Source organism: Malus sylvestris, chromosome 5 (assembly GCF_916048215.2).
Source record: "Malus sylvestris chromosome 5, drMalSylv7.2, whole genome shotgun sequence".
NCBI classification, from domain to species: Eukaryota; Viridiplantae; Streptophyta; class Magnoliopsida; order Rosales; family Rosaceae; genus Malus; species Malus sylvestris.
Window position 1 is genome coordinate 28,843,689 of NC_062264.1, and position 12,871 is coordinate 28,856,559.

The window sequence follows — 12,871 nt, forward strand, 5'->3', positions numbered from 1 at the left end:
TATCATACTTTTTCCCTGTCCTTTCCTTTGTCCTTGTTCTTACCTACAAAGATAAGGATAAAGAAAACAATATGCCGGAACCTCCACTCAAACTCGGGTAAGGAACCGACTGCTTGGAACCCTTCCCTGATTGCCTACCTAGCACTGCTCTCGAGTACTCATCTCCCACTGCTGCTGTACTTCCAAAGAAGCTGCCACATCTGCCTGAAGAACAGATAAGGCAAGTGAAAATGATACCTTGCAGCACGTGGAGACAACGTGCAGAAGAAACAAGCAGAGAAGAATGCAGCCTGCACAGTCAACTCAGCAGAAGGAGTCTGAGATGAGGAACTTGAGAAGATGCCACATATTCCTGAGGAACAGATAAAGGAAATGAAAATGATACCTTGAAGCATGTGGAGACAAGTGCAACAAAACACATGCTGATTCATCCGCTCCTTCTTCAAAATCAAAAGTATCTCATATCATCAGGGTTGCAATCACTCTGGGTAGTGGACTCGTTTTGACCCTCAAATTCTTGGGTCGACTCGCTAGGCGTTATGGGCTGCACGTGCCGATTCACCACCCTTGAATCAAATCCTTAAAGATCAAGTCACCAACTGGAAGAAGAGCCCATCAATCTTGAAGATCATACCGTTGATCAAACTGCTCAGGTGTGAATTAGAAAGATTGAACGAGGCAACATGTCGTCACCTTCACCTCGTGCCTGCTTGCCATGTGTTCGAGTCAACCTTCAAGAATCAAGCCTCGACGGCCCTTGAAGAAGCTTCCAGCCAAATTCAAGATCAAGCCTCGACGGCCCTTGAGAAAATCACAAGTCCGATTCAAGATCAAGCGTCCACCATATTTGAATCAAATCCAGTTCAAGAATAAGCTGTGGAAAACCAACAATTGGAGGAATCCAGAAAATCCTCCAACCCAGTTCAAGATCAAAGCTGTGGAAAGTCAACAAGCGTAACAAAATACGTGCCGATTCATCCACTACCAAAGCCAAAGATCATCTACCACATGAAGCTCCTTATGGTCCAAATTTCAACCTTCAAGATCAAGTCTCGATGGCCCTTGAAGAAATCTCCAACCCAATTCAAGATCAAGCATCAACAGCCATTGAAGAAATTTCCACCCCAATTCAAGATCAAGCCCCAACGGCCCTTGGATCGACATCTACAATAAGGGACTTCAAAACACATCTCCTACACATGACAAGCACATGTATACGACGCGCCTTGAAGTGGGGGCATTTGTAGACATCGAAATTTCGGTAAATAAATGTTGACCGATAAATCAAAGTTTCAGCGCTCATGTATTACATAAATTTTACACGTAGCGTGTGTCTAAACAAAAAATCGAGAATCATCATAAAAGTCATCAAACAGGACACGTGTCAACACCTGGCAGAAACGACTTATTTCATCTGGAATATTATATTCAAAATTAGGCCTTGGAAAATTCTATAAATAGAAGCCAATTTCATTCATTTGGGGGAGGAATTCATATTACACCTTGAAGCTCTGAAGCTCTGAAACTCCGAAGCTCTCAAGCAAATCCCGAAGGATCAAGAAAGCCATTTTCGTTCTTCATCAAATCTTCCTTCAAGATCAAGCCCCGACGGCCCCTTGGATCAACAATCATCCACCTTCAAGATCAAGCCCCGACGGCCCCTTGAAGAACTTCCACCAAATTCAAGATCAAGCCCCGACGGCCCTTGAAGAAAGTGTTCTTCGTTCTTCGTTCATCGTTCTTCTAAGATCAAGCCCCGACGGCCCCTTGGATCAACAACATCAACAAATCCACACGTCCAACCGTTCTTCAAGATCAAGCCCAAAAGCCCTTAGAGATCCGTTCATCACTGTTCTTCAAAGATCAAGCCCAAAAACCCCTTTGAAGATCCGCTCAAATCCACCTTCAAGATCAAGTCCACGACCCTTGAAGAACGTTCATCCTTAGATCAAGCCCAACGGCCCTTTGGATCAATCGCACATCCACAAATCAACACCTTACGGAGATTGAATCAGAGGATCAAATTTAAGAGAGATTGTAACCCAAAATCATCAAATACAAATATTTGTTTGTGCACGTTGTTCTTGTCGCTTTCGTTTCAGGAAATTTTCGTGTTCACAGTCTCGCTCTTCAACCTTGCCGTCTCTCTCATAAATTATCAACAACGGTGTTCTCTTGCCGGAAAAAGCACTCTGCAGCTAGAACTTTTTTTCGATTTTTCATTCGAATCGATTCAATTTTTTACCCAGAAAAGTTAGCGTTTACTGGTCAGTTTTTTCCGCCTTTCTCAGTATGGGTGTTTTGAATTTTTTTTTTTTTTTTTTGGTGGTTTAGGATTTGCAGTTGGGTTTTGTGTTTAAGTTTGCTTTTTGTGATTTTGTTTGTAGGCTCGGATCCTCATCTTCTTCTTCTTCATCCAAACCAGTAGCTCCACCTTCGATTATTACCGACGGAAACACGACGGATTAAGGTGCAGCACCAATATGTAACACGTGTAAGAAAAGAGCTCCATACTCGCAAAGGTATTCTTTTTTTCTTTTTCTTTTTTTTTTGTTCTGGGCTTTGAGCTGTTTAGATGTTGAGAATAAGTTTTTCATTTTTTTTTTCGTTACTTTGTTACTGGGTTCGCTCCAATTAAGACAATTAGGAAATGGTTTTAGTGTGAATTTAAATTATGGGATATCCCTTCAGGAAAATCTTAGAATTTTTTTATTTTTGTGAATATATTTGTATTGAATCACTGACCTCTTTTTTATTTAGTAGGGAAAAGGGGAGTGATGCGATTGAATAAGCCAATATGGATGAATTTCTTTAGTTCTTGCCATGATAATCTATTATTTTACTCTTTCACTTTATTCTACAGATTCGTTCGAACACTTGCAGTTGCATGAAGAAATAATGAGGCGGTTGAAGTGTAGAACGAAGGTTTACTTTGATGTCAAGGTTATGAAAAAAGAGTTTGTACAGTAGCTAAGTACATATACGTATATATCTCTGCGTATGTGTTTGTATCATTTGTTTTGATTGCGATTCTTGGTTTTGCGATTAGGATTTTTGGAAGGAGGCTTCGATTCAATTGTTGGAACAGATAATATTTATCGAAACTTCAATGCGTCAGTAGAAGCTGGCTGCTTGCAAAGACAAGAACATCAATATATATGCATTGGAATTTGTTGCGCTGTAAGTAGCTTTATAGGCATTCTATGCCATTGTCAATACATCAGTTTATATAGCAGCAAAATTGTTTCTTATTAACTACTTTTTTGTCCCTTTTTTTGCTGAGGCTTTGTATCATGTGGACTTCAATTGGTGAGTATCACTTCGATGTTGATATAGTTTATTTTGTTGCAGAGGATATGAAGAAGTGGAAAGGTCCCTGATAGAATGGGAGTTTTGCTGCTTAAGACAAAGAATGGTAACTTAGTTATTTCGTTTGCTTTTTAGCTGTTTCATTTGCTTCGTACAATGCATTTCAGTTTTTTCAACTCCTTGCAAAAGGTGAAACTGAATATATACAACAATTTTCTATTTGTGCATCAATAGATTATTGTGACTAATTTAAAGAAATTGTTGCAATTTGGTATCAATTGTGTTCAGTTGTTTGGAAGCATGACTATGTCTGCAAGAGATTTACTGAGGATCCAGATTGCATCATGTTCTTAATGAGCTTGAAAGAGGAGTTGCTCTTCACCTGACAATTGCATCGCATGTGAGTAATGTCTTCTGTTACATTTTTTAAATTGTGTTTTCATGTCTAAATTATTGAGAATTAAGTTATACAGAAGGGGATTAAGTGATTTAAAGACGTTGCATTTTAGAATAGGTTTTCTTAATCGACCCGTGGTGGAACCTAGCTGTTGAGAGGCAACCATAAGATAGAATCCACCGGATAGGGCAGTACAAACAGATCAAGTACACATTTTTCTTCAGTTATACAAAGTTTTCTCAACTATACATTCCAAAAAATCTATGTTAATATCTCTAATATTTTCTTCTCCATTGCAGATTTATGAGATTGGTTTGGAATTTGATTATTTCAATTCTTTTTTTTCTAGATTATATTTCAAGGTTAGTCGCTAAACTCTCTCCTTTTTTATTGGTTTTTGTTATTAGATTATTCTTTGTTGCTTTGGATTTAAGCTATTGTTCAATGTCTTTTCGTATGAGTTCTGCTTTTTGCATCGTTCTTTTTTGTTATTAATGTTGGATTGTTGGCTTATAAATTTAGAGTGGGTTGCTTTAGATTTTACTTTAAGTGGCTTTCGAATTGATTGCTGGGTTTTAATTTAGAGCACTATCTAATCAAATGAAAGGCCAAGAGTTTCTATTTGAATGATGGTCCTAGATCATTTCATTCGTTCCAGAAATGTTAATGAATTTGAAGACTTAAAATCCAAACTAAAGAGTAGCATTATCTTGGATTGCCTATCTTAGCATGATGATTTTAAATTACAACTTTGAAATTTACATTTGGAGTGTATTTTCATGTACAGGACAAGGTGTGGATTAGATAGCAGTATCTGGTTGGAAGACAAGATTTTGTAAAAGAAAGGGTAAGAAAATGCTGATGAATTGTCTTTGTTGATCTGTGCATGTAAGAGCTCTTACTGATTATTTTGTTTTCTTTTGGCCATGTAAAAGCTCTGTACATAGAGTTCACAATACGTGCATAGTTTTTCATTGTTCTAAAATTTTTAAGTTCCTATAAATCTTTTCCTGCATTTATGAATTCTAAATAAATGCAAATCATACAAATAATCAGAGTGGATAAAATTATTGGCTTATATGCAATTTTGCAGCTGGAAATTTTTGGTAAATACTTAACCTCTTAATCAAAGCCTATATATGCCAATTGGTTTTGTAAGTAGCATCAAATAATTAATTGTTTTTTTCTTGGTAAGTGCCTAAATGTTTACACTTTTAGTTTAACAGAAAATGATAAATTGAGACAAAGTTGGAACCTAATAAATCAATATTAGCAAACCCATGAACTTATTTCGTGATTATCACGATATTGTTTCAATATTCTACTTTTGCTTGCAATTCTGTTCTCTCTAGGACATTAAGGTGCATTTTTGGTTTTTAAGTTTCTCCGCCACATAACAGCTATTTGATTGTGATTTCTTTGTGAGATTGGATATATGATTTAAAAATTTGTTAACAAATTTTAATTGTGATTCAATTGTTTTTTCAATCATGTAAGAAGATGCAATCTAAGCGACTATAAAAGATGTTGACTATGCTTTGGTTGATCAAAAAATAGAAACATCACGTCTGTATTGTGAAGAGGAAATGGAGAGCAATCTGTCTCAGTTTTGGAATGTACTGGAATCAAAGAAGCTAACTCAAGGTGCTAACTTTGAATTTCCCCGAAATATCTTTTTTTTTATTAATTATTTAGACGTAGAAATTCTCCATGTTATTTTTATTAATTATTTATTTGGGAGTGAAGTGAAAAGCTGTAAATGCGGATTTGTGTTTGTTTGCCCAACTGCTATTTCAAAGCTGGAGGAGGCATTGTTGATTAATCCTAGGAAATATGATGCTCTATGGTGCTGAGAAATGCTTAAACTGCTTGCACATTATGCACTATGGACCAGAATGAGGCCAAGGTTCCAAAAAGTGTTGTACTGCTTCCAGAAGGCTTTCAATGAGGTACTGCCACTTACAAATTTGTTATTCTTGGAATTTGATGTATACCTTAATATATATTCGAGTTGCTCCATTTCTTTCAAAGTTTATTTCCTTAAAGGTGTATGAAACAGCAAGTTATTATGGTTCTGATGCTTCTAAAATTTATGAATACATGTTTCATTTGGCTGTTTGTTTTGCAGGTTTCATTTTTGCACAGTAAAGGACATATGCAACACCTTCCACAATTTTAGAACACTTGAAGGTGAGACCTAAGAAATAAAATAGCGGTTTGAAACGTTGTGATGGCATTTTAATTTCCTTTTTTGTGAACTGATTTTAAAGCATATTTACCTATTTATTTTTCCATATTTTGTTTACATTTGATTTATGATAGATTACGCACATACTTAACGAGTTTGCATAAATTTAATGCCTTAAGCTTGCACCTTAACAAATGCCTATGAAATCTGCAGTATTATCTAATTGAATTGGTTAGTTTTGATTTGCATTTTGTTAATTTATATATTTGTAATAGTTGACTCTGTTGAAATTTTAGTGTATCACTTTCTGTCAACACTCTACTTCTTTTTCTTATTACGTTTTGTGTTTAAATAGCATGAACATGCTAAAAACCTGTTAATTACAAACTATCCATTACAAGTTTGTACTACCTGTTTTCTTCTTTTACGTCCAGTAGTTTTAAGACCCGCAACAATGCGCGGGCATTATAGCTAGTTAGTCATTATATAAGTATGTAACAAGAAAAGCTAATAAAAGGTTTGTTTGGAAATGCTTTGAAAATGAATGAAAGTGCTTTTGAAAAAGATGATTTTGGGTTCCAAAAGGACTTGAAATGCTTCATACAAGATGTACCATTTATGTACTTCATGCAAGAAGCATTTCAAGTACTCTTCCAAGATTCACTTGCCTTATTACTAAGGATTAGTACCAGAAATATTTTCACCAAAAGCTTTAGCCATTTTAAAAGCTAATAAAAGATGGTTTGTTTGGAAATGCTTTTAAAATAATTGAAAGGGCTTTAAAAAAAATGTATTTGGGCTCTAAAAGCACTTGAAATGTTTCATGCAAGAAGTGCTTTTCTAAGATCATCACTTGCATTTTTGCTAAAGGATTAGTAACAAAATATTTTCACCAAAAGCTTTAGCTATTTTAAAAGTTCTTCCAAATAATCTCATAGTTAATAACATTAAAAAACTTCCATATGACAAAAAAAAAAAAAATTCCACAATTGTAATAGCTTAGCAACCTCTAATCTGTTGAATCTTTATCCTTCCATGTCGTAGCATAAAAACCTCGATCAGGTCGGATGATAGTAAACCATAACCGCTCCATATTTGCCTTGGGGTATAAAAAAAATAAGAAAAAACTAACGGAAAGTTCATAAACATATTAGTTTTAATGAAGAATGACAAATAAATGTGTAGTGAATGGTATTTGGGAAAAGTAAAAATGTTGTTTTTCGTTAAAAATAAATAATACCTGGAGTGTTTTGTTAAAATTTCCTGAAAAAAAATCTCAAACCCGCCCCATACCCATTTACACTCCTCCATAACTGCCCCATTGGTATCACTACAAGACAAAAGCTCATGTACCACGTTTGATGCCCATGGTAGATTGCAAGCTACCACAGACACTGTGTCCATTAGGAATCTAGATGTGATAAAAAGTCTCATTTCTTTAACACATAAAATGCCAATTATTATATACTATGTAACCATGGGTTGTGTTTGTGATAGATTGAGATCTAACACCACGTGCTATGGTTGTTGTAGATGACTAATTGACCACGGCCGTCGGCCAATGCCCGTCATAAAAAAAGTTCCACAAATAAAAAAAACTATTTAAGAAAAAAAATATTTAAATATAAAATATAAAATAATCAATAAACTTGCACATTTTATAATAATATAATAATCACATAAAAAATCACAGATTCAAATATCACAAGTTGTATATTAAAGTTAACAACAAATTTAAAACCAATGAGTTATACTAAGAAATACCAAATTATCCATGAAGTACCAAATAGGCCTCCAGTAACAAGGACACTCTCACTTAAAGGCTTCACATTTATGTGGATACCTCCAACCAAAGGACTTTGAGACTAAAATAATGCCCCAAATGCTTGAGCTTCAGAAATTGATGAATTCTCCTTCCCTTACCTCATCAAAAACCAAATGATGTTCCTGGAGTTTTGCATCGAATGACGTTCTTGTTAACTACATTGGAGAAGTAGCAGAGATGAACAATTATAAAACCAAGAAATGAAGTTTTACAAAGAGAAGAGAAATGTGAGAAAGAATGAATGAAGATTTTGTATTGAACTCGATGAATTAAACTTAACAATCTGTTTACAATAGCTATATATAGCTTACTAGAGGACTAGCTCATAAGCTTTGAGTAACCTTTCAACTAACTATTACATCATCCAATCCTTTGCAACTGTTTTGATGAGCTGGGAGTGATGAGTTGGTAGTGATATATTCAACATACCCCCTCAATCTTAACTGGATATCCCTGTTTGAGATTGCATGAGTGCTTTGAGAAATGCAGAATTATGAAAGAGAGAAATCGCAGCAAAATCTCAAATACCAAACATTGAAATATGGACAAATGGACTCACTGCAGGGTGTTCTTGTTCCATTAAAATCTTGCATAGGTACTGGAATGAGGAAGGAACATATGAGAAAGAGAGAAATCGCATCTTTGGTGATGCTTTTTGATTGAAAAAGGTTTTTGTGCCATGAGATTGCAACAATTTAAGCTTGCTTTGGCTCCTCATTTTCTTCTCAACTGCGGTCTTCCAGATGTCAGACCCCAAACCAACCTCGTGGCCAAAGTTCTGCTCATTGTTAACACTTGGTGATAAAATGTATAGATGCTACTTGCTCATAGTTAAAAAACAGAAGTTCTAGAAAATTGAACCCATAAACATGAAAGCTACATGAGCTTGAAGAGGTACCACCCAGAAATTCACTAAACTGATAGGTATCCAGAACCTAAATCCATACTCAAGAACGGTGCAATTTCATATTGGTTCTTCCCAAAGAATTTCAGCCCTTCAAACTGATGTCTACACCTCTATAGCTATTGCAAACCAAATAGAAATTTGCACCCCTTGTAGATACAATCTTCTTTGCCTCTCACAAGAGCTTCAATCAAAGAACAACCTCTTATAAAGTTGTAACACCCTCATGCCGGTTATAACAATTTCTTGGGGGATTACCCTTCGTGAGATTTACCATCAACAACTTCATTTAACATTGGTTTTGGCCTTTAAAACAGAAAATTAGCAAACTATAGTGTGGCATTGGCCTTAACTATAGTATCACGGGATCACCCTTTGTAGATTTTACCAAAAACAACTACTCTTAACAAAGGCATCGGCCTTCACAATTTCAACAACAAAAAATCAACATCTATGTAGGATTACCTACTCACATCACGAAATTACCCTTTCATGGGATTTACAACTTCTTCTACCCTTCATGGGATTTACATACTCACATCACGGAATTACCCTTCGTGGGATTTAACATTAACAACTTCTTCAAACTTCATCATATAACCGGACTTACAGTAGATACATGCTAACAATTGAGCTGGTTAGACTCGATATTGTAGGCTATAATAAGGAAAATATTGCACCACTCCTCAGTTAGCTCCTGAACAATCTTCTCAGACATTACACTTGTCATTTTGGTACAAACCATAAACTTGTATATGCCAGAATGCAAGATTTCACACCCATTTCTCCAAACATATCATGAGTTGTAAAAAAATCAAACCCAACAAAAGAAACAGAGCAGAATTTCAGTGAAGTAGAGAAACAAGAATAAAAACCCATCTTCAAAACCATCAAAACCCATCGCACCTTTCATTCACATTTCACTACAATTCACCTTGTAGAACCGTAATTCTTAACCAGCAACAAAAAACTTGAAAAACCCAAAAAATATCCATTCTAATTGTTCAAGTAATATCCATTCTAATTGTTCAAGTATTCAGAGAAAATGGACTGAAAACATAACCTTCAAATGAAACTTTTAACCTGGCTCAGATACCATGTTAACTACATTGGAGAAATAGCAGAGATGAACAATTATAAAACCAATAAATGAAGTTTTACAGAGAGAAGAGAAATGTGAGAAAGAATGAATGAAGATTTTGTATTGAACTCAATGATCTAAACTTTACAATCTGTTTACAATAGCTATATATAGCTGACTAGATGACTAGTTCATAAGTTTTGAGTAACAAACTCTTTCAACTAACACATTATCCAATCCTTCACAACTGTTTTGATGAGCTGGCAGTGATGAGTTGGTAGTGATATATTAATCAATAGTTATGAGAACGTGCTTTTACGTTTCGATTGATCCATATTAAGGCTCTTTATAGAGCTCTTCATGTTTCTCCCTCGCCCTCCTCCTTTGTGCACTACAAAGAAACTGTAAATGACGGGAGTTGACAACTTTTTTGGAAACGAAGAGAATAGCGTCCTCCACAGCTTCCCCTAGCAACATGATACTGACGCGGGTTGCAGTGGGAGAAAAGGGTATTGTGATTTATAATTTTTAATTTTAACTAGTAACTATAACATATGCGATGCATGTGCAATCAAATTTACTTTTTAATTTCAAAAGTATCGTCACATCCACAAAACTACAACACAATTTATAAAGAAAGAAAAAAGAGGATTTTTTTTTTTTTTGGAGAGGAAGAGGAGAGAAGTGAGATTAACGTAAAAATCAATAAATTTTGGGTTTATGTAATTACTAAATGCCCATTATTTTTATTTTTATTCAGTTTTGATTTGAGGGTTAAAATGTTATTTTTTTGAAATTTTGGTTGACAATCAAGGCTCTATTAACATGTAATTTAGATTAGGTATGGTATTTGATTAATTTGTCCCTAAATTATTTGATCAATTGTTCAGTGAATTTTCAATAAGCAGAGACATTTTAGGGAATTCAAAATTTTAACCTCGAGCAGTTAAGTTTTGCCATGCTCCCTTTATATTTATAGAATAAACTAACCTCTTGTTGCAAGCTTACACGTATAGCAATTGACTTTTCTTTTTGTTTAATTGTATTTATTTTTGATATTATTGTTTTTTATTAAAGTAAATTTTGAAAAATAATAAACTTACTAATCACCTTACATATGTTTATAACTTTTTTTTTTTAAATTTTAATGGGAAAAGGGCAATTTGAGTATCATGAAAGTTTATTTTTTGCCTTGTCGTTATATATATATATATACATCCGACTGGTTGAACTAAAAATTAAATTGCAACTATAATACTTACAGCCCGTGATAGATTTAGAAACGTGCTGCAAGTAAAATTCTTGCAATAGCATGCTTGGCTCGTGGTAGTTTTAGCCAACTACAACGGACTTACGTGCGCGTGGTTAATTTGACTTGTTCTACCACAGGCCAGTTTGTGCCCATTATTAAACAGTTAATTTATAACGGACTTCGAATGTCTGTGGTGAAACTGAACCTTCTACAACCGGTTTTACGCTCGTGATAAATCAATCGTGGTTGATTAGGTGCTGTCTTGTCGTTATCAGGTATCTGCGGCGAACCAAACTCGTTGGACTTTTTGCCATCCTATATGTCAGACATTGTTCCAGTTTTATATTTTGAAAGGAATGAGATTTTGAGTTTGCAAATCAGAAGCGTGGTGACAAATCTTCACCCTAGAGAGCAATTCTGCAGTGTACACAAATTGTGTGGTTTACACAAAAAGAATTTACCCTACAATACCAGCATCAGGGTTTCCAGGTCCCAGCACCATTAGAAATCCTCCACACAAATATAAATAAATAAATAAAAAGGTTCAGACTTGGCAAATGACGCTTCTGGATTTTGCTTCTTGCATAAACTTTTTTTCTCATGAATAAAAAATAGTCATTTGTAAGTGTAAACTCTTAGATTTACTCTCGTATAAATGATGAGTTTGATACTAAATTGTCATTGAATAAATTGTGTGGTTTAACCCAACCTCAATATTAATGTTGTGTATCAAAAACAACAACATCCCTATTTTTTTGTTGTCCCATTTTAGAAGCCACATTTTTGCTAGTTTGTTGGTTCATTCACCAAGTAACGTGGTATCTATTATCTGTAATATATAGGTATTAATGTTGTGCATAAGAGAGAATCTTGTCTGGAAAAAAAAAAGAAATGAGAATAGTATGAAAACTTTCTCTTGTCAAAACAAAGTACAATGAAGAATCGAACCAAAATGTGTTATGCACAGTAAATTGAGCACCCGACAAATGGAAATTTATTGACGCGAAAGGATTGCAAAACAGTATAATTGACACCACAAAGTACATGTATGCATGTAGCATTACATCACTTTGCATCATCATGCATGGGAGGTAGATATCTACATAGCTTTTGGAAGATGAGACCTTTCATTATTTCGGGTGTTTATCATGTAACTTTCGAAATAGACACTTTGGATGCGGTCCCTATCTATCAATATTCTTTGATTGAAATCTTGTTAGTTTTTAGTTTTTTATTGAGGTCCCTGATATTAATGTAATAATGTAAGTTACTATATTTTTTTAATTAAAAATTAAAAATTGAAAATTTTAATTGTTTATATTAATGAGATTTTAAATAAAACCCATAATTTATGGGATTAAAAATAATAAAATATAAATTATTCTCTCTATTATATTGTGTGTGTATATACATATATGTATGGGTACATTAACCAAAATTAACAAAAAAAGTTATTGTACCAAAACATGGATACATTCTCAAATCAACGAAAAAGAATGTACCCATATAAGTTTAAACATGGATTAAAAAATTTGAATGGATTTTATATTAAAAAAGGGTACATTTTACATATAACAAATTGATATATTTGAGAACGGGTACATTTAAGATTAAAAAAATTGAAAAATTATATGAATGGGTACATTTAAGATTAAAAAATTGAGAATCTTTTTATATATAAAAAAAAACTAATAGGTACAAACTTAATTTAATTTAATTTTTTATTATTTTGGAAATGTTTGAATTGAAAATTAATTAGAAGTTTAATAGAGATGTGAGTATTAAACCCTAAATTAATTACTAATTTTTATATTAAAAAAATTATATAATAAACATGTAAATTCATTATCACATTAATGCTAAGGACTTGAATCAAAATTTGAAAACTAATAAGGTGTTAGTCAATGAACAATAA

General features: G+C 34.0%; 1 long non-coding RNA gene across 1 annotated transcript; it reads left to right on the plus strand.

Moving 5' to 3' along the window:
* Positions 1-2,365: 2,365 nt before the first annotated feature.
* Positions 2,366-5,577, plus strand: LOC126621043 (uncharacterized). Its single transcript, XR_007622777.1, has 8 exons — positions 2,366-2,522; positions 2,864-3,180; positions 3,352-3,415; positions 3,598-3,709; positions 3,819-3,912; positions 4,494-4,553; positions 5,264-5,350; positions 5,506-5,577. It is a non-coding gene; the product is annotated as an uncharacterized LOC126621043 (long non-coding RNA).
* Positions 5,578-12,871: the final 7,294 nt, after the last annotated feature.